At 37.7% G+C, this 23,101-nt stretch overlaps 1 protein-coding gene and 1 long non-coding RNA gene across 20 annotated transcripts in view; one reads left to right on the forward strand and one right to left on the reverse strand.

Annotated features, from left to right (window-relative positions):
• The window catches only part of PARD3B (par-3 family cell polarity regulator beta), a 1,143,268-nt gene that overhangs the window by 883,878 nt on the left and 236,289 nt on the right, over nt 1–23,101 (forward strand). The window lies entirely within an intron of this gene.
• LOC143678006 (uncharacterized) lies at nt 632–22,109 on the reverse strand. Its single transcript, XR_013173010.1, has 5 exons — nt 21,951–22,109; nt 21,743–21,874; nt 21,237–21,324; nt 1,780–1,925; nt 632–809 (listed from the first exon to the last, which is right to left on the reverse strand). It is a non-coding gene; the product is annotated as an uncharacterized LOC143678006 (long non-coding RNA).

Below are 23,101 nucleotides of genomic sequence, written 5' to 3' on the forward strand. Positions count from 1 at the left end.
TTAAAAGGGGAAATTATTAAGTTGCAAGTTTACAGTTCTAAGGCTGTGAAAACGTCCAATCTAAAGCATCCAGTAAAAGATAACCTGATTCAAGAAAGGCCAATGGGTCCAGAACACCTCTGTCAGCTGGAAAGACACATGGAGTTATCTGCTAGCTTCCTCTTCTCATTTCACAAGGCTTCCCCATGGGCAATTTCCTTCAGCATCTCCAAAGATCTCTGGCTGTGTGGGCTTTGTTGGCTCTAAAGCTTTTTCCAAAATGGTTCCCTCTAAAAGGGCTCCAGTAAGCAACCCACCCTGAGTGGGTAGGGATGTATCTCTGTGGAAACCATCTAATCAAAATTAACCACCCATAATTGGGGGGGGGGGGGGTTCACATCTCCATGGAAACAATCAAAAGACCCCACCCAGCAATACTGAGTGAGGATTAAAGAACATGGCTTTTCTGGGGTAACACAATAGATTCAAACTGGCACAGTATTGAATCACCTGCAAGAATGAAGGCTAATGGACTACCAGTTCAACAGTTTCAGGTATTTCCCTATAGTTACCCCAATACACCAAAAACTGAAAGGAATATATATATAATGCATGAGTAACCTCTAGAATGACCTCTCCACTCTATTTGAAATCTCTCAGCCACTGAATTTTATTTTGTTTCATTTCTCTTCCCTCTTTTGGTTAAAAGGCTTTCTCAAATCCACAATGCCAGGTCCAGGCTTCTCCCCAGGAATCATGTCCCATGTTGAAGGCGAGGTTTACAACCCTGGAAGTCATGTTCTATGAAGAGTTGAGGACAGTGATCTCAACTGCAAAGTGAACATAGAGAGAGAGAGGCCACATCTGAGCAACACAAAAGGTTCTCTGGGGGTGACTGTGTCATAATCATAAGTAGCCTTAGCTTCTCCTTTGTAGGAATAAGTTTTGTAAGGGCAAGCCCCAAGATCGAGGGTCTTGCCTATCAAGTTGGCAGTCCCCAATGATTGTGAGAAGATCAGGTCTTCCCCAGATGGGAAAGTTTCATATTTCCACCTTTTTCCACAGTCCACAAGAGTATTTTGCAAATACTTTTTAATATTCTGCCCAGATTACTCTGGGATGTATTGGACCATCTCACCAATCTGTACAAACCAACAAGATCTCACTCCCCATTCAAGATCCCATGTAATTATGGTGTTCGAATAAGGCAACCATACATATTAGATTAGATAGTGTGCTACAGAAAACATAAATTTTGCACCAAGTAAACAACCCTTACTTTGATATCGACACTGAAGTTGAAATTTGAAAATACAGTCAATATCATCCTTTACTCCTTAGTCTAATTTACCTTAGTCCTACCCAAGCTTCATTCATATCTCTGCTTAAAGACTGATCACTTTTTTCAGTGTTCTTAACGGTTGCTGTATGGGGTAACAGGGAAATGCTGACTTTTATAGCTACAGAGCTCTGGCTCTGATCCTCAAGTGTCACACAAATACCCAAAGTTCCAGGGAACAACCAGGTTATACACAAAGAGCTCAGCATCTCAGACTTTAGAAATAACAGTTACAACTCTGGAATAGATGTGACTGCTGTAAGAGCTTACAATCTAGGAGCCTTTACAGTAGGCCTTCACCTGAAACCTATGCTCTTATATTCAATTCTTGTGAGGTACTTTTGTCAAGTTGAAAATCTAAGAAAACAAACAAGTCTTCCATTTCATTTAATGTCCTGGCAAATATACTAATATTTGAGTTGTCTCTTCTCTTCTCATATAAAATAGTATGCATTACCAACCTGTTGACTTAGGAAGAGTCTGGATATTTAGTTTAAGCAAAGGAAGCTTTCCAGAAATGGGTAATGATAATTAGAGTCGTCAGTTGATCCTTCAGGAAGCAGTAACTAAGAAATATAAGTGCAGGAGGCTTATTTAGGGTTAACACCTGTAAAAGATAAAAAGGGGGAGAAACAGAATTACAGGGAAAGCCTCAGGCCACAGTGCATATCTGACAAAGTATTAGCCAATGCATGGGCCAATGCATGGCCAACCCAACTGAAGCTCCAAAGTACAGAATGTTTGTTAGAGGTGTCCCACCCTACACCAAAATAGCCAAGCTCTAGTACCCCCACCATGCTTAGTCATTGATTTGGGGCTGCCCTAATTAAAGATGGAAAGGACATAACTAGTAGGTAACCAAAGGATCACACATATCCCAGGGTTATCTAAAATATATTTCCTACTCATTATACAAAATAAAATCTGCTTTAAAAATGATTAGCTCCAGACGGGCCACAGTGGCTCAGCAGGCAGAGTTCTCTCCTGCCATGCTGGAGACCCAGGTTCTATTCCTGGTGCCTACCCATGCAAAAAAAAAAAAAAAAGATTGGTTCCTAGCACTTTGAAAATAATGGAGAAACTAGATTGGGATTTTTAATCTTCCTGAATCAACATTTTTCAGACATGCATGCCGTATAGTACTCGTAACACTGACTCTCGCCTTTGAATATTGTCATGTGCCTGATAGAGTAAAGCAATTAGATAAGGGAGCTTTTCATTTAGACTAGAATAGATATAAAATAGTGAAAAGCAAAGGATAATAATAATAACATTCTAAGATGATGTTATAAAGTGACTTGAATTCTGGGAAATAGAAACAAATTGATAAAGAAAATTCAGGTAAAATAAGAAAAAATGCATACAGAGGTAGAGAGTAATCTTAGCATTGATATTGTATATATACTGGCTCATTACCCACTGCATCAAAGATCCTAATGTGTTTATTATGCCATTTACCAAATGATAGCTATTTCCTGAACAACTGGCCTCTTGCATGTCCTTATAGCCTGTCCTTGTTAATAACATTGCCTGCACTTTGGGGCAGAAATATAGAAAAAGGTGTCTGGAAAGAATCTGCAGGAAATAAGAGAGAAATTGGTAATCTCTTTAGCTTTGCTCATTTATAGTGTTGCATTGGCCATTTGTCTGGGGGATGTGAAATGTATCATAGGTGCTGCAACTATATCTTCAAGGTGGAATCAGGAAGAGTGGGAAGGAAATACCAAAAAAGAATGTCATTTCATATGTAATCTCACTTGCTCTTTTCCTCACCTCCTCTCCAAGTTCTGGCATGAGGTAGGTCTGCCATGATCAGATAATAAATTGCAACCAATTTGTTTTTTATTTGTTGCATTAATATAAAATTTTTTCAAAGCAGATAAATACTGAAAAGGAATCCACTTCCCTACATGACCAAGCATCTATACATCTAAGAGCATTTCTTAAACGAAATTTTTTTAGAAGGACATCGAAATTTGTGAATATTAATTATTCATTTGTATTTAAGATTTTCTTCCATTAGCATTTTCCAGAGATAGGAATTAAAGATATAATTAAACTTTGAAATGAAAACCAAGGTTTAATTAGTAAGTGGGTAGCACTTAGATACCTGACATATTCCTAATCATAAAATAAAATGCCATGAGGGAAATAGTTTAGCCAAAAAGGAAATATATCTTTTTAATTTTTCTTTTTATTTCTTTTTTTGTTTAAACAGGGATAAAAGAAGAGAAAGTGAAATTGTGTTCCACCTTATTTCATTTGATTTTGTCATGTGATGGAGTGCAGACCTGTTTGATTTCTTTTACCCAGAGTGTAAACAAGCAATAAACATGCACCCAAATATACACATGACAACACCCATCAGTAGTTAGTCTTGGCTGATATAATGCCTGTGGTTTGTCGGGGTTCTGTTGGAGAGTTCTCTCCCTACATTGAATGTTTGTTTAGTTAGGTCAGTAGTCTTTTTATGCTGCTGTTATATCAGAAAGCCAGCTTTTCTGGATTGGCTTACGAAGATTTGGATTTAGTTTAAAAGCGCATCACTGGCAAACATGTGTTGCACATTATTCTATATGCGTAGACTTTGAAGAGCCTCCCAGGTATATGCAGGATTTGGTAGGATGAATTCAGTTCAAGGTACTCAATCTTATTGCCAATCTCTTTCAATAAGAAACCATCTCTAGCCTCCTTAGTTTGCACATCTGTGTTTGATAACACCGGAGAATGTCTTTGATTAGACTTTCAGAGTAATCATTCAAAGGCAACTTTCTCCTCTGCTTTTCTGCATCTCATAAAGTTAGATTTTGCACATTAGTGATGCACTTGATTGCACCGAAATAATATTAGCTTCATGAGAGAATATAATCTTATTCAAAGTGTAACTCCCTAATCTCTCCCCCCCAAAATGCTATTTTTGTGTCTGTTTCCCCTCCTCCATCGCTTTTATGAGTGCTTCCAAAAATGCACTCACAAATTTCCTTTTCTTTTTATTTATTATCTTTTTTATAACTTTTAATCATTTTTATGGTACCTTAATAACCTGAGGCAAAATCACAAGTGGCCTTTTCTCTAAATCATTTACTTTTCTGTAGGCCTCATGGTCTTGAGGTAAAAGGAGACTCTGAATTGTCTCCCAAAGTAGTTGTTTATACTTTCCTATAGTATTTTTAATATTTCTATCAAAATCTCTGACCATTATTTTAAAGTACGAATAATATCCATTTATGTTTGATTTCTGTAATGATTTGTCTCTAACATTTAGAAAAGTATTTTCTTGACTTTTAAAATTTATTTAAAATTTATTTAACAGTAATTTTGATTTTTTGTTAAAAACTGTTTTACACTTTGTTGGCGATTAGTACTCATAAAATTTAACATTTATACATCAAATCAATGCTGAGGGCAGCTACTTTATTTACATTCTCGATCATCTTCCTGGCTTTCTCTTCAAATTAAGTGGAATACTTCTCTTTGTTATTTTTCAAAAGGTGAATGTTATTTTCTGAAATGAAATATAGAGTTGATATGCAAATAGGGTTACTGGTGTTTGGACAACAATTAAATCATTATTTCCTCTCTCTCTCCCTCACCCCCTCCTTTGATTTTAAATAAAATATATCTTTGAAATCAGGGTTTTTTTAATTGGATCTTTCCTTTGAGGAGTGGTTTTGGTGATTGATCTCTTAATCCTACTTGGCCAAGTCTTTTTTCCATGTCTAGCAATCTTGATAGCTTGAGTCGAAATCATTTTCCTTAGGCAATGAGCTTCAGAGCTCAAGCAATGGGTTTCAGAAAAAAATGTTTAAGGATGCCCTCAGGCTAAATACTGGGGTGGGGGGGCTTGCCTGCTGTGCCTAGCACTGAGTGAACAGTAGAGTGAGCAATTTGGGCTGGAATGAGGATAGAGGTAGGAAGCTACAGTAGAGTTTTAGGCAGTCTCGAGAAATGAAAGCCCAGCTGGCCACGTAAGAAGTTTCATAGGGAAGACTTCTGCAGTTCTGCTGCAAGCAGTAGCTGAGCATCAGGAGCTCCAAGCCAGGAAGAATTACTGTAGATACTGGAGGGGATTATTCCCTTTCCAGTGATATTTTCTGTTTTCTTTATATGTTTTTAATTCTAGAATTGCTAAATGTAGCTCTGTGGGTAAGCTATTTGCTAGCTTACCTCGAGATTTTTAAAATAGAGGAAATGTAGGGCAGAAGCAAAGAGGTGAAACCTTTGTTTCCTGAGACCAGAGACTTTCCCTGAAGACGTTTATGATGACTTTATCTGAACCTATTTGTATACGTAGCATTGCAGTGTCTTTCTCTCAAACTGCCTGCTTCCCAGGTATACACGTATTGCTGAGGAAACACAACCAAAGCCAACTGTTTGAAAGAAAACACACCCTTTATGGAGTAGTAACCTCTTTTATAAGATTGAAATAGATGTGGAGAATTTTTAGATGAATAATCTTACAGCTGCTTAATTCTACCCAGGCTGTTCTGATTACATAGATAGCCGTAAGAACCTTGGATTCTGTGGGTATATAAGGGTGGTGTTTGTAACTGAGCTTAGTATTCTTTGTAGGGTTGGCATATTATAGGTTTCCCTCATAACTGCAACAAAATCTTCTATCGAGTGAACATGGAGGAGTGAATATTTAAACCATGTGTGAAAGAGGAAAAAAAACAAAATATAGTGGAGCTTTTCTTTGCACTGTACAGTTATGGATTATCTTTGCTGGCTGGATAGTTATTTCAGATTTTTGTGGTTTCTCATGTCTTAGATTATAGGGAGTCTTGCAAATGGGTTACATATGGTAGCTGGTGACCCTGAAGGACTCTATTTTTAAGATAATTAGCTTCACAGTTTTAAGTCACAGCCATGCCACTCACAGAATGAAGTAATTTTATTTAGTTACCTAGGATTTTATTAGGTCAGCTAATACCTACTGGAAAACAGAATACTTACTTTGGTTAACTCTGCATCACTTTGACTTAAATCTATCGTAAAGAAAAGCAAGACACAAACCTTACCATTTTGGATTAGATACATGGGCAGTATTTGGTCCTGTAGCAAAAAGAATGTCTCTTTGAATTTTTTCATGGGAAATGTTAGAGATAAACAGTACAAGACTTTCACAGTCTCAGCTTTCGCTGAATTCCTCATTCTTCATTACCGTAAGTGTGCTAATAGCTCTGCAGTCATTAGCCATCCTTTTGAAATTTTCAGCCTCTGTCTTGGTACTTGTGGCTGGTGATTCGTCTGTTTTCATGTAAACCAGTCTCCATTTCACCATACAACTCCAAAGTACCTATCCTAGTAGAAATGAGTAACCCCTCCACCAGGGGCTATATCATGCAGAGAAAAAAGTCCAGTTTTCATCTTTCTATTTTTCAAAAGTTTCCCAAGAAATGTATTGAGGCAAGAATCAGGAGCAGAATCTGCTTAAACACACAACAGTAGGTCTTCCCTAAACAATCTAATAGGCATTTATCTGCACAGGCATCCTTTGAGAATTTATCTACAGATTTCTTTAAACCATTACTTTGCCCAACCTATGTCACCACTTAGAAGTAATGTGTCCACAAATTACCTATAATGGAAGGAACTTAAAGGAGGAACATATGCAAAAGAAGGAGTAGGAATGTGCTCTTAAACTAGAGCAATATTTGTCGTAGTTTATTGAGAAACCATCCTTGAAATCATTCCCCACCCTGGTTCTGATTAGGCAAGTTACCCTTTCATTCTACTCTTAGAAGATATGTCTCTATGGGATGTATTATCACAGAATATTGTAAATTTTTGTCTTCTTGACTATCTTCCTGTGTTGAATTCCTTGAGGGTAGAGACCATCTTACTCAAATTTGTTCTACCAACTTGAAACGTAATTCTAGAACATGATAAAAATCCAGCAAATTCCTTAAAGAAGTGGCTTGTCTTTGAATCTAAAGTATCTACAACTCTAGTTATTACTTGGCACATAGAAGGGACCTAATAAGTATTATGCCAAAGAAGTAAATTGAATAAAATGAAACTATTTTAGAATCATTAAATAATCTTGGTTATATGATTGAAACCTTTTGTTTCATTGATAGGAAGACTATGGTCTGGAGATATGAGGGTATGCGCCCGCTGTCCCATAGTGCATTACTAGCAGCTGAAATTGCAATCATCCTAAAGAATGGGGAAAAATAGTTGCAAATTGCATATCTGATAAGGGTTTAATATCCAGAATATGTAAAGAACTCCTACAACTCAACAATAAAAAGACCACCCAATCAAAAAATGGACAAAAGATTTGAATAGACGTTTCTCCAAAGCAGATATACTCAAAGCCAATAAGTACATGAAAAGATGCTCAACATCAGTCATCAGGAAATGCAAATCAAAACCATGCCACACCCATAGAATGGATAATACTTTAAAAATGGAAAATAAGTGCTGATGAGCATGTGGAGAAATTGGAAGCCTTGTACATTGTTGATGGATTGTAAAATGGTACAGCTGCTGTGGAAAACAGTTTGACAGTGCCTCAAAAAATTAAAGAATTACCATATGACCTGGCAATCCAACTTCTAGGTATGTACACAAAAGAATTGAAAACAGGAACTCTAACAGATACTTGTACACCAAAGTTCATAGCAGCATTATTCACAATTGCCAAAAGACAGAAGCAACTCAAGTGTCTATGAACAGGTGAATGGATAAACAAATTGCGGTATTTACATACTATTGATATTATTCTGCCATAAAGAGGAAAGAATTTCTGATACATGCTATGTAATGGATGATCCTTGAAGTCATTATGGTGCGTGAAATAAGCCAGACGAAAAGGACAAATATTGTGTAATTTCATTTATATGAAATATCTAGAATAAACAAATTAATAGAATAAAAAAGTAGATTATGCTTCCCCATTAATGCTTAATGGGTACAGTTTTCTGTTTGGGGTCTGAAAAAGTCTGGATAATGGACAATTGTAATGGTAGCACAACATTGGGAATGGAATACCACTGAATCATGCACTTAAAAAATGGTTAAGATGGTAAATTCTGTGTTAAAAAAATCTGTTAATTTTTTTTTGTATGCTGCAAGGCAGGGGTCACATTTTATTCTTTTTGCATGTGAGTATCCCATTATCACAGCACCATTTGTTGAATGTTTGTTGGTTTGTTAATTGTTTGTGTTTTGGAAGTGCATGTGCTAGGAATCGAATCTGGGTCTCCCGCATAGCCAGCGAGAATTCTACCACTGAACTACCCTCACACCCCCAAAACCTGTTAATTTATAACTCAGTGCTCTTTTCAATCTACATTGGTAGCTCTATAGTTTTCTGACACTACAGAAACAAACATATAATGAAAATCACAAGAATAGCCTTTGTGTATGTAGTACCTTAGAGGTTACAAAGCACTTTTATAAACATTATCTAATTGTTTCTCCTATTTTATCTCAGTGAGTTCAGTAGGGAAGATAATACTCCCTATCTGAGGAAACTGAGATTCAGAGACTAAGCAACTTGCCCACAGTTTAGAGCAAAGGCCTATTTCCCAATGAGGAGGCCTCTTTCTCTTTCATCAGACTGTCTGTGGTGCTGTGAGATTAAACCGACATTCCTAAAGCAGGTGTATCCCAGGGATTAAAAATATTTTACCATCCAACAAATATTAATATCATCAAGGAAATTTCCTGAACATCTAGAAATGAAGACTTATGCTGAATTGGATTGACTGTGAATGTGGAAGCGAGAGAGAAGTAGGTCATTGGTTATTAAAGATATTAATTTCCTGAGGATGAGTAAATAAGGTAAGCTTCATGGACATGCAGTCCAGGGCCCCATGCATAGAAAGAGTCTGTACTTGGTATAATGTTCTGCTATCAATGTCTTGAAACTCTTAATAATTTTTTGACAAAGAGCTCCACATTTTCATTTTACGCTGGACGTTGCAAATGATGTAGCCAGTCCTGTTTAAGAGACTGAGGCTTTGCCAGATTATTTTTGATTATGTGAGACTTTTTTCCATCTTTGCAAATGAATAATTCTTCAGGGTAGAAAAATCCTTGAGCCATGATGTATATTTTTTATAAAGAAAAATAGAGAGAAGATTGCAAAGCTAGTAAGAAATATGAAAAGTAAGCAAAATGATGATTCTAAAATGAGTCCATCAAATATCTTTTCTTTATTATCAAGTTCTTCTTGATCACCAAAGTCAAGAATTAGGACTTTGCAAATGATCAGTTCAAACCTTTATCTGAATGTCTGCATGTTGTTTCAACCGTAGAGGGGAAGTGATTGTTCTTCTTATATCAGTGGAATGATTGTGAATCATGGAAGCTTGATATAGGTGAGGATGCCATTTTTCTTCTAAACAACTTTCAGACTTATCCAGAATTTTAAAAAAGCCAATGTGAAGTCTGTATGAAGCTTTGGGCTTGCCCATAGGTGCTCCTTCTTGTTCAATTCCTGTAAGTTCCTTCTCCTGCTCTCCCTTGACAAAGGATTATTTATGAAATGTTATATTACTAATCAGTTCTATTCAGAGATGGTTTGAAAAAAAATTGAAAAGAAAAACTGAAAAACTGTTTTTATGTATTTATATTTTATATACTTTACAGTATATATTGGACCATAATCTGAAAGATTATTTGTTGGGGTTATTTTTAAAATTGATTTAGTTATTATCTTTCATTGGGAAGTTCTCCTGAGCCTACACATAAAAGGACATTACTCCCTTAACAATAAACACAAGTAACTTCTGAGGGGAAAGTTTCTATCCCCCTTGACTCAACCATAAATATTGCTTTTCTTATTTGAGTAATGCTTATACCGCTGCTTTCCATCTCTGCTGCACTGCAGTCTTTCCTCTTCCAGCCTCCTATAACACTAAATTTGAATCAACCTGTGTTTATGTATTTGCTTACTCATTACGAAAACGAAGAAAAGTATTGAGTACTGCTACAGGTTAGGCATGGTGTGAGAGGAGGAAGAACGGACATTTTTTACTAGTTAATCATAGTTAATATGAACAGTTCTCTAGAAGTTTCAGGTGTGCGCTCATACCTCTTTGGAGATATACAGGCATTTTAAGGACAGAAAATATGTCTTACACGCTTTCATGTAGGTTGTGGGCACAGAATAAGCATGACAGAATTCACTAGTTTGGAAGAAAAGCAGAATTACTTTCTGGCTTATGGACATTAAGAACCCGAAGGATATCGGGTTAGGGAAGAGGAAGGCTGACGCTTGCACAGATGCGTGTTTAGTAAAGCAGATAAACTTGCTCAGGTAAGTGAACTCAGGTTAATATTTTATCAGGGCCCTTGATGCCAGAGAAAAAGACCAGTATAGAGTATGTAAAGTGAAGATTCTGAAGTTTGAAGCAAAGTTTTAGCTAAGGAAATAAAGAAACATTCAGTGTTTTATTTAAAAAAATAAATCATAGGTTATAATTATGCAGATTGCTCTAAAGTCAAACAGAGAAGGTGGAAATTGGCAGTGGTTGTTAGAATAAAGATGACGCTGTTGCCTTCATAAAGATGAAGGCAGAGACTCCAGGATTTAAGATTCCTGTTTTGCCAAAATGTCAGAAAGCCCTAAGAAACATTAAAGAAGAAAGAAAAGTAAAACAAGAAACCACAGGTGCAACGATATCATTGAAAAAATCATACTGTAATAGAATCTTTGGTTTTTGAGAGGACCAAATTACTGTTTGGGCAGCATTCCCACACCTGGTTAAACCACACAATCACCGGGTGAACTTTTGAAAAATACCTGTTCTAATATCCGTCACCTCATATAGTGAATCTTTCAGAGATGAAAGAGGCAATTTTGGCATAGCTACTCTTAGTGAGCCCTTACTAGTTCCTAACAATTACCCCATTCCATTCTTTTTCTTTTGAGTTTATATGTACTCTCTATTTATTTATTCATAAACTTGAATTCACTATTCTACCATTTGTGTATTCCCCACTACCAACACCATCCCTTTAAAAATCAGAGACTTTCCCTAGTCTGTGTCGGCACCAACTCCATTTTCCAGAATTGTTCAGAGACCTCCACAAAGTTTTACACTCATATCTTCAGGTTCCCTCAAGAAACTGGGATAAAATTCATTTGGGCCTAGGGACATGAATGCATTTAAAAGCAGCTGGGGGCAGGCCCCGGTGGCTCAGCAGGCAGAGTTCTGACCTGCCAGAGACCCAGGTTCGCTACCCGGTGCCTGCCTATGCCAAACAAAGCAGCTAGGTGCTCTCTTTTAGTTTTTCACCTCTGGGGCTTCAGTTCTGTCTTAATCTTGTTTTGTGGCTGAGTTTGAAGATGCTTTTCATTGATAGGGAAGAATGTGAGAGCAGTTCCTCTTACTGTCATCTGTTAATTCTATAATATCTGCCCCATGGGGGGTGTGAATCAATCCTTGCATTCACTCTAAACATATGTTAACAATTCCTTTTATTGTCCTCTGCATTTTTCTCAAACTTGAGCTCAATCTCAGATTTAACCTGCCATGGCATTATTCTTATCGGATCCTCTTTGGTATTTGTTTTTGATTATGTGCTTTCCCCACTCTCTTTTGTATCATTCTTGTTGCATCAGCCACATCATGTTCTTTACATTCCCACTACCCCCACTGCATTTTTAATGCAATTTTATTGAGATGTATTCACACACCATATAATCCATCCGAAGTATAATCAGCGGCTCACAGTATCAACATAAAGTTGTGCATTCATCACCACAGTCAATTTTAGGACATTTACATTACTCAAAAAAAATTAAAATAAAAAAGAACACCAAAAAATTCCATACTCCCTATTATTTATTTATCTTTTTGTCTTCATTTTATTATGCATCTGCCCCATATACTAGATAAAGAGAGTGTGAATCGCTAGGTTTTCATTGCATTTTAAATCATCGAGATAATTTTTACTTGTTTTTTCAACACTTTACTGTTGAATGCCTCCCTTTTCCCTTAATTCATCTTTCTTCTTAGACTCTGGTCGTGGGCCTATACCATTCTTTCCTCTGAACTTTTAGAAACTAGTGTCTCCCAAAGCTTGGGAAGCACAGTGTGTGGCCCACCTACATCATAATTTCTACAAAACTTTCTGGGTCCTCCCTAACCTTATGAAATCAGATTCTCTGTGGGTGGCTATGTGGGTGGCTCCCATGATTATTAAGTCTGCAATGTTTGGGAGCCACAGTGCCCAACGTTTCTTTCCCTGACTCTTTATGTACACAAGACAGCATTTTCTCTCAAGGTTTCCATCATTTTAACTTTGCTTTATTGTACCAGAATAATAGTGTTTCTCACTCGTCCCTCTGATTTCTGAAAGACTGAATTGTTAGCAAGTTTATAATTTATCTTGTTCTGCTTTTTGGAGGATAAACTTTGAAAGTTACTTCAGTTTTTTAAACACCACTGTATCTTGTGTTCATGATAATGAAATATATAAGGGAAATATTATGCCTATCCTCTGGAATAACTATATTGTCTTTAATAAATCTTGATTAGAAGCATACTCTAAGTCTTTTGATTGTTCTTTTTGGACTGAGTTTAATGCGTGGGGTGTACAATAATCCTCAGTTTATGCCACTATCATCATTTGTCTTAACAAAACCTATTCCTTGTTTGATTTTCCTTTTTTTCCTTCTTATCCCTAATCCCTAATCCTGTTCCTCACTCCTCCATGTAGATTGACTGTAAAGTGATTTATATCCATAAATAGAATTGTTTTGTATAGATGCTGCTAATTCATAGATATGGTTCTGTGCTCTAAATCTCATTGTTTCCTTTTTACCACCCAACAATATTTTAAATAGATATTCCACATGATTATAATCTAATTTGCTCCTTTTAATTATATTTTATGGTTTGCAGCTACTGTGTTTTACTTCTTTATTCCTTAGTGATGGACATCTAGATAACTTCCATCCCCCAAACCACACAAAGATATTAGGGAATATTCTCATATGTGTCCCCTAATGAACTTGAGGAAATTCCTCTGTTTTAGAGTCATGGGAGTCATAAGATAAATGCATTCTTTCTTTACTTAGTGCTGCCAGATTATATTTTGAAATCATAGTACTGATATACATTTCTATCACCAATTCTCTCTCATTTTTCTCATTCTACTGTACATAAAATTGTATTTCATTGTGTTTTAATTTCAATTCCTCTCCAAAAGTTTGGACATCTTTTTAAATACCTGTTAGCCATCCGGGTTTCTGTTCTATAAATTGTTTATTTTACTCTTTGTCCATTTTTCTGTTGGATTCCTTTTTTTATTCTTTTGGGTTTTCCTTTTCCTTATCAATTTTCAGTCTTCTATTGATGTGGTTAATGGTATCCTTCATAAGTCAGAAATCCTTAGTTTTAGAATAGTCAAATCTAGTTTATCATTTTCATTAGAACTGGTTACAGTGTGAGTTTTTCGGGTCTTAAGAAATATTTTTCCACCCTTAGAATATAAAGATATTTTCCTACATTTTTCTTTATTAACATAATAGCCTACCTTTCACATTTGCAGTCCAATTCAGGTCTTTAATCCATATGCAGTCCAATTCAGTGTTTAGTATAGTATAGAGATATATAAATGCAGTTTTATTTTCTCTTAATATAGTGAGGAAATTTTCCCAAACTGAGCCACTAAACAGTATGTTCGTTCCCTTGAAGGTGGAAGTGCCCTGGGAGCGCATGTAGAGCAGCGCTTAGGAGCACAGTTCTCTGGGGCCTGCATCCCTGCCCCAGATGCTCCAGCTGTGTTACATAGGCAACACTTTACAGCCTTCCAGGTCTAGAGGGGTCAATGACATGTTCTGTGTGCCTGGTGCTGGCAAACACTTGTTTTTTTTTTTTTTTTTTTTTTTTTTTCTTCTTTCTTTCTTAAATTTTTATTGTGGTAACAAATAACGACATGAAATTTCCCATTTCAACCACTTTCAAGTGTACGTTTCAGTGGTATTTATTACATTCACAGTGTTGTGCTGCCATTGACACCATCAGTTACCAAAACTTATCCATCACCCCAAACAGAAACTCTTAATTAATACAGAGCACCTGATTTTCATTTTTGCTATTTATCAAGTTCTTCTATATACGTGGGTCTTTTACAGTCCTGCTATTCTCTACCTGGTTTCATTGGTGTCTGTCTCTTCTTATGCTGGTATATCTGATAGCTATGCTTTTCTGATATCTCTGAATATGCCTTCCTCATTCCTCTCTCCCCCCTTCTCTTTTCCTTCTCCACTCCCCCAACCAAGGATCACCTCCTCAGTTCTGCAGAGGAAGTTGATTTTGTTCATGTTTCTTGGGTTGGCCATAACTCCTAGGACTGATACAGGAAGTAGGAGGAAAATATAAAACTTTGCAGGAAACTAATACATAAAGCAGATTGGCAGTGTAGTTTATTAATTTACAATGGGTTGTATAATTTCCAAGCAGATTTAAATACTTGGTTTCTTTAGTCCTTGCACATTCTTCTCTGCAGTAAATTGTATTTAGTAAGCCATTTTAGAATCAGGTACTCATGGAAACCAGAGTAGGTGGTGGATGGAAAGTCTAATGTCACTGCACTGTGACAACCAGAAATATCCCAGAGTGAAAACACACTTACCTGCCAAGCAGGAGAAAAAAGCTTTGAGAGTCAGCCGGGCCACTGTGTCCTCTGGATAGTGCTGAGGATACACTGAAAAATTCTTCTTTGACACCTCCCTCTCTGCCCCCCACCCTTGCTGAGGCCCCAGCAGAACACTTTGTTTCTCACACACTTTTTCTTCAGATTACAATCACAGTTGATTAACCAAAGCCATCTTTCTACATTCTACCCAGGCTATGATTAGATTTCCAGAACCTGGGTTTTATCCTCTCCCTTCAGGTAACATCTTCAGATAGCTAAGCTCATCCTATGTAGGAGGCTTTTACTGGTTTAACTGGAGGGGTGACATTTTTTCCAAATTCAGGAGATAATCCCTCACCCCATTTTGGTTCTCTCCATACCATACACCACGGCCACAAAGAATCTAATTTTACAATTCTAGCCAGCTACTTCTCACCCTCCCCTTAAAATCCCCTCTGACCAACAAATCTTCTCTGAGAAACATTCTTTCCAGTTGATTTTAGTTGCCTTAACTCCATGCATCTCCCCTACCTCCACCTCACCTCCACCTCTGCCTGGAGCCCTCTTTCTTATATTTTAAATTAATGCCCATCTGTTGGCTCTTTAGTATCTTAGAGTGTGCTGTAACAAAGGGCTCTGATCTTTAGAATAATATTATTTTTTTGGTCCAAACAGCTAGACCTTATTCTGAATCCATTTAAATCCATTTGCTTTGGGCAGTTGTTGTCTAACCTATGGCCCTGGGCATGTTTGCAGCATCAAAATTTATATTCAAGGATTCTTGCCTGACAATGAAAAGTAGTCATTGCTTATTCAGATATTTTATATCAATTGTTTTTCTGACTTGACACACACAATTGAGTCAGAGCATTAAATATAGGTATTATTATACAATTAATGTCAGAACAAAATAATAGCCTCCTTTATTTTGATTTTCATGTTTCCATTGTACTTATAGCTATTTATTTCTATTGTTCAATCATAATTTACTTTGACTTTGTGTTCAATAGGTTCTACAACAAATTTACAGTTAAATAACATTATATGTCTTGTCTCAATCAGTCATACTGCTGTAATTCAGGTAAACAGACAATAATGAAGTAGGCAGGGTACAGAATGTGTGTTCTGTTCCTCTGAGAGGATCTTCAGAGTTCAGATCATAAATGAAAATACCCCAACCCTCTTTTATTATTGTCTACACTGTTTGAATTTGGAAATTTGTAATATCCTAAGTAGTCTAATAGATATGTATCTAGTGTCTGGCATTTTAATGATATCAATACCTTATGCTTACATACTTGCTTTTAACCTGTCAAAGTGTGTAGCTCACTCTAGCTCATTTATGTGACATAAATTCCGTGGGATTGGTGAGAATGAATTATTATTGTGTTTTGACAATGAGAAATGGAGGGCAAAGGGGGATGAATGGCCTGCCCAGTGTTATAGAGTGCTGAAATTAGACGCCAGCTCTCCTGACTTCTGCCCTTCCACTACACCGCTACACTGTATTCTTGATGATGGAGCTCGTCTCTCAGAATCTGCCATGATTCCCAGGCACTGGGGGCTGCATTCATGACAGCATTAGGAAGATGTGGAGTAGGCTTCCATGTAACGACTGAGGTGGGCTTCCACCACGTGCTGTGACTGGGGGGTCAGGAAGCTTCTCTAATCCTTAGGTAGTTCAGATGCCCACAGGGCTTTCTCCCTTAGGGCAGGATTCTGAGGTTGCTGCTAAAATGTGATGTTCTCTGCAGAACTGGAAGCATTCAGCAACAACTAACAACTTAGCTCTCATTACACTATGAAATTGCCTCATGCCCAGCTGGGTCCCAGGGAGTAATAACCAGGACAAAATTTAATGAAAGCCAGGGCATCACAAAACTTCCAGAACTCAGAATTGTGCCCACAGGGCAGACCAGAGTGGGACACATGGATAGGAAACCCAAGGCAGTAAGAGGGGGTGGAAAGCATCGGAGAGGAGAGAGGGTCCTTACTAATTCCATGGTTTTCTTGAAACCAGTCCCTTTATGTCCCAGGTTCTACCAAAATAACAAAAATAAGATAAAGGTCAACAAGTTAAATGAGTTAAACATATAAGGCATTTAGCATAGTGCCTAGCACATGGTAAATCCTTAGTAAGTGTTAGCTATAAATATTTCTTGGCAACTAAGAAAGCAAGACATGGGATTATTTTACTGCATAAGACCAGGCACAGAAATTAGAATTCTCCCTTGGAACAACAGCCATGGAAATGCTGAGAAGCAAAAAGTGCCGTGTTTTCAGGAGCCTCCTTCCTGTCCATCTCCCAACTCATGTTGTAAATGCAGTATAGGCACCTTTGTCAAGAAGCCCAGGGTTAGGAGGATTGACCCATCAAGTTGCAACTGGAGGTCCTAAGATGAAGTATAAATATGGAATTCTTAGAGATCTTCAGTAAACCAACCATGCCAGAGTAACAGGACAAAGAAAATAATTTTGCATTTGCCCATTGACTGTATTCCAGGAGTTAAAACACTCATAGGAACCCAAAACTAAATAAATTAAACTTCAGGCCAAACTTCAAGTTGCTGAAGTCCCCCAGGTTAGCGATTTCCTGTATGAACTTCCTAGAGAGCCGTTCATTTTCAGGATCTCCTCCTCTTACATCTCTTTTTTTGTTAGCCATGACGTAGATAAGAGACCTAGCATTCCCCAGTGTACTGTTTTCTTTGTCCCCTATTGTTTAAGCCTGGAAATTACATCTGAGTCCTCCTTGTTGCAGGTGACAAACAGCATTTGTTTTGCATTTTGATGCAGTCAGGTTCTCAGGTTCCAGCCTGTAAGCAAGCTTGGAATGGGTGGTAATCTCTCAGACTTTAATCCTCTGTATCTTTTATTTAGATGGAAGCTCAGGGCATTAGTCCTCTCAAAATTACAAAGGCTATTTTGTTCCCAACTCTTGAATGTCATATTACAAGGCAGAGTGTGATTTTTATTGTCAACTGTAGTATGCTTAAAATGAAGTGTGTGGATGCCTCCTCGAGAGGGGCCAGGAATACCCTCAACACTTAACATGGGCTTTGGTAAGGAAGACACTTATCAGCTAGGTAAGAATGTAAAGTGGCTGAGGTTACACTGGTGGAGGCCTACAATTAGTTTAATTACAATACCTACTCACATGTACTCATTTTTCAAGAAGTATAGAGGGTTGCTGACTCCACTGATAGTTTTAAATCTTCTTTGCTCCAAAGCCTCTTTAAGGAACTCCACTGTGGTCTAGCAGGTGGTAGCATTCTTTCTGCCACATAGCATTGAATCAGTTTGCAGATACAATTCCCACTTTCTGTCCCTCCTTTCTGCCCTTCAAGTATCTCATCAGGACTGTATCTACCCAAGAAACTTTTTTTTTCTTTCTCTACAGGAAAGGAAAAAACTAAGATCATTTAGGTAAAAACTTATCTTAACGATCATTTGCTGTCATTAAATTTCTTCTTTGGGGACTTACTCTTTGTACCCAGGTGTGTGAGAGACAACAGCTGGCATTTATCTTTATAGAGGGAAAGGCATGCTAAGCACAGTGTGTGTTACTAATGCCATTTATTATTCTCCTTTTATTATTCACACTGATGTATTTAAGACAGGCTTTGGATGAATAAATTAATGAACTCTATTGAAAAGGAAATGACACTTGGCTATATTGCCTCACGTATGATTCACAGGGGGCTAATTCACTGGTGTTTGAAACAGGATCTTTCCAGTCACTTTGGAAAAGAATAGAGAGAAAAGGAACTTAGAGAACAGTTAGCTCTTCTGGAGTAACCCCAGTGGAAAGAAATCAGTGACAGAAATCAGCAGAAGCAGACTATTCATCCATCCATCCATCCATCTGTCCTTCCGTCCATCCATCCATCCATCCATTCATCTCTTTGTTTTGGCAGGAGCACTGTGAAATTCCTTTAAACTGTTGTATTCCTTTCTTCATTATATTCAACTTAGAAAACATTACATTCCATAAGCACCTGTGCAGTGATGGAAAGTGAGTTAGCTCATTGCTTCTTGGTTAGGGGAGGGAGGCCAAATTTTAAATGTCTTATGGATAATCTCAATAGGTTAATAATCAGGTGTTGAGTCAACTCTTATATTTGCTTTGCGGTATTTAAATAGGCGGAGTGAAGAATTTCTTATCTGTATGTGATGACAACCTAATGTTTTGTTCTATCAAGGGTTATTTCAGCAGCTTAAATTTATAAAGTGTCTTTTTCCAAAGAGTTTAAAAGATTCTGTAATTCACTGCATTTTACCTGTGGGGACCCAGAGGGATAGAAATGTCACATTGTAACTGAGGTACAGAGCTAATGCCAGAACAAGCTCTCTTAACTCCCAGGTTATTGCTTTATCTTATCATGCTGCCTGTCAGCATACAGATGACACTCAATTCTCTCTCCTCTCAATGCTAAAATCACAGGGTTTTGTTTTGTTTTGTTTTTTTTAACTGGGACTGAACCCCAGTGGGCAGAAGCAATCAGGATACCCAGCACTCAGTCATCAACCATCTGGATTCTACATCCTTTGAAGTTTTGTCCCTGTGCCTAGGGCACTTGAAGTGGCCCTAAGGCCATGTGCTTTCCTGCTAAAAACTGATTGCTGCTGTACTGCTAAAGGTGTCACCAGCAATTACTTGGTCTAGACTTTAGGTGTAGCAGTGGCTCCCCTAAGGGTGTAGAGCCTGAATCATCACACTTGGGTCTGGGAAACTGAAAAGATAAAAATGTGGAGTGCTACGCAGCACAGCCTGTTGTCTTCTTTATCATGAGCATCACCCGATATCTTTATATACCAAGAAGTCTGAGCTTTCCTAAAGTTCCTTTTTGGTGAAAGTGGTAGTTTCTGGAAAGACAACCTCCATCTCTTAACCCTTTACTTGTATCTTTATGAATGTCTGAAGCTGTATCAAACATAACATTGGGAGGCATTTTTGAAAAGTAAAGTGAGGATGATTACATGATTTGTAAGTTAATCATTTAGGACCTATAACCACCAACATCGAAGGCACCAGGCATACTTAGTGTGGAGAAGAGGGTGCTAAGGGTGACTATAACAATCCTCTAGTAGTGATGCTTATGTAATGAGCTAGTCTATAAAAGATGGTGATCAGATGCTCTCCACCCTCTTCTAAATGGGGAAAGGGGTGGAAATAGGTTTGAACTAGAGCATGGGGATTTAAGTTAGACAAAAGAAAGAATTTCCTGGCAATAAGGTTCTTAAACCTTGGAATGGATTGTCAAGAGAGATTATAGACTCTCCTTATCTAGAAGACCTTTAAAAAACAGTATAGATTCCCATCTGTCTGGGCTGTTTTAAGACAGACAGCCCCAAAAAACCTCTCAATGGATTAGAATATCTTTCAAGGTTCTTTCCAGCCCAGTGATAAACAAGGGGAGTTGGGAGTATTAGTGAACTGGCCAACAAGTGAGTATGACAGTGACAAAAACCATCTTAGCCCTGCAGATAACCATGTTCACAATTACCAATTTAGGTGGGTTTTTCCCTGAAACTTGCCAAGAAGATTCGTAAGAAGCCTCTCATTTCTCCCAGTTCGTTATTGTGCCATTTTTTATGGGTGTTTTTATGTTAGAATGTTTGAGTTTATATAATAAAATCTATTGATCCTTCCCTTTATTATTCCTTTTGTTACCTTAATGCTAAAACCTTTAAAATGTTAATCTATATTTTAGTTTTATAAAATTATTTGTATATAAATAAAAATTATCATTGTAGTATTTACTTATAGTAGCTAAAAATTGGAAACAGAAAAAAACAACCTAAATAGCCAACTCTAAAAGATTGTTCACACTGTGGTATATACATACAATGAAACATAGTAGATCCATGAAAGTAAAAATTTTCAACAACATTTAATCCTAGAAAAATTCTTTAAATGGGGACACGATAGCAAACCAAACTACATCTTGGTATGATTCTAATTTTCTTTATACAAGAAAATAACAAAATATGGGAAAGACATATACCAGTGCTGGTGAGATATTGGTGTTAGAATAACACAGGATGTCCTATTTTCTTTTTGTGTCTTTCACATTTTCCTTAGTGTATATGAACAGCTCTGATTATCCAGAAAATCAAATTGTAGAATAATATAAATCCAAACCCCAAAATTTGCAATCACCTACTTACAGATACAAATTAACATCAACATTGTGGTCTGACCCTTGATCATCTCTCTAGTGTTTTTCAAGCATTTCTAGAATGCAAGACCATTAGGCATGTCATTGCTGCAGAGAGGCACTGTGTCTACTTTGTAAGACAGATGATGTACCTGTTCTTGATTCAGGAGCACTCGGGGGTAAAAGCCCCATAATGTTGAAGAGCTCTCTCGTAACTCTCCTTTATCACTTGTCTTCCTCCTGACTCAGGAAATGAATCAGAAGTTAGTGTGCTTCATAGCCCATGCTTTGGTTCTTACTCCTGGCAAAACACTCTAAAATGTAAGTTCTTGTGTTGTTAAGTTTGATGGGACTCTGTTGCATATTTCAAGTGAAGATATAACTTTACCTATCAAGCAGGTGCCTCTTCTCTGTAGCTGCAGGAGAAATTAGGTGGTGGTTTAAAGATACTATCTGAAAATTTGTAACTATCTACTGGCAGGAGAGTGTGAAATACATTATTATTCGTGTGCACAGCCTATGCTGAAATTTAAAATGGCAAAGTAGTTGGAGTTAAGAATTTACTCAATATCCAATTCTAGCCTTTACCTATGTCTGATATCCATCTTCCTTTGCACATCATGTTACTCTCCTAATTCAGACATTTATTATCTCTCACCTGGACTAGTGTCATAGACTCCTAATTTGTCTTCCTACATCCAGCATCTTTCTCTTCTGCTCCACCTTCCAGTTCCCAAGAGTGATCTTTCTCGCGTTCTGGTAGCCGCCTCCCCATTCCTTGGTAGCTTACCTTCACATATAGAATGAAATGTTAATTCTTTAGGCAGGCTATGATTTGCTTCATGTTCTAATTCCCGTCTACTTACCTCACCTCATCTTCAGTTTATTCTCGACTGGTAAATTCTGTTTCTTCAGACTGAAACTGTCCCTTGAAAATGGGGTTAAAGAAAACCTTCTCATTTTTCAAAACCCAGATCACATCCCCACCACCCTGCCACCCCTGTGAAGGCTTCTCCAGCTTACTGAGTGAGATCATCTCCCCTTTATGATGATCACAATGGGATTATTTGTTTGTGTAACTTTCTTTATGTGGGACAGTCACCTGTTTAAGCACTTTTAACTGTGGCCTTTACCATTTATCCTCAACACCTTGTACAAAGCCTGGAACGCTGAGAAGTAAAACTTTTGTTGAATTATCACATTAACTAATAAAATGACCTGGAATAAAATTGAAACAGGCAATAATTGGAGCTCTAGTCATTAGCTAGCTGCAAGTAACACCATAGACTTACTTCTCTGGGCTCATGGGATCTCCTAGCGACTTTGTTCCCCTGGGCCCCTGCCTGCTGGACTGCTCCCAAGAACACCTTGTCCTCAATACTCTGAAGATGTGCCTTCAGAGTGACATGGGGGCCCTTGCAAACAAGGGAGGGGTCCATGGGGAGAAAAAGGCGGAAGACGCTTAGTCATTTTTCACCCCCTGCTCACTAGTTGTCTTAATGATGTGGGGAAAAGTATGTTGTTTTCTAGAAGAGCAGCTCCCGGTTTCTCATGGAGCATTTTTTTTCAAATGGGAGGGACCCATAATGCTACCAAGTCTTTATTTCATCAAATCAAACCATAAACACCCCCCCCACCTGCTATAACCATTGTTTTGTAAAGAAAAGCATATTTAAGTGTCGTTAACAATAAATAGGAAGGAAGGAATCACATAATACAGGGCATTCCTGTAAAGCAAACAAATGTAGTGAGATTTTGGTGATGTTGTACTTATTTTTTCTCATTGTGTGGCTGCTGGTGAGAACGTATCCCAGACAAATGCAGGATAACATGGAATGGGTTCCATGCCCAAGCATGGGAGGGATGACCTGGGAGTAGCAGGATGGTGAAGGCACAGCTGGAGCAGCAAGGAGTCTCTCCCCACTGCCTATAACTGACCTAATAGAACCAGTGGCCAGGAGGAAGACATTTGGTCTTATTTCTCCTTCAGCCCTTCTCCTGAGGCTCCCACGTCTGA

Source organism: Tamandua tetradactyla, chromosome 3 (genome assembly GCF_023851605.1).
Source record: "Tamandua tetradactyla isolate mTamTet1 chromosome 3, mTamTet1.pri, whole genome shotgun sequence".
Classification (NCBI taxonomy): domain Eukaryota; kingdom Metazoa; phylum Chordata; class Mammalia; order Pilosa; family Myrmecophagidae; genus Tamandua; species Tamandua tetradactyla.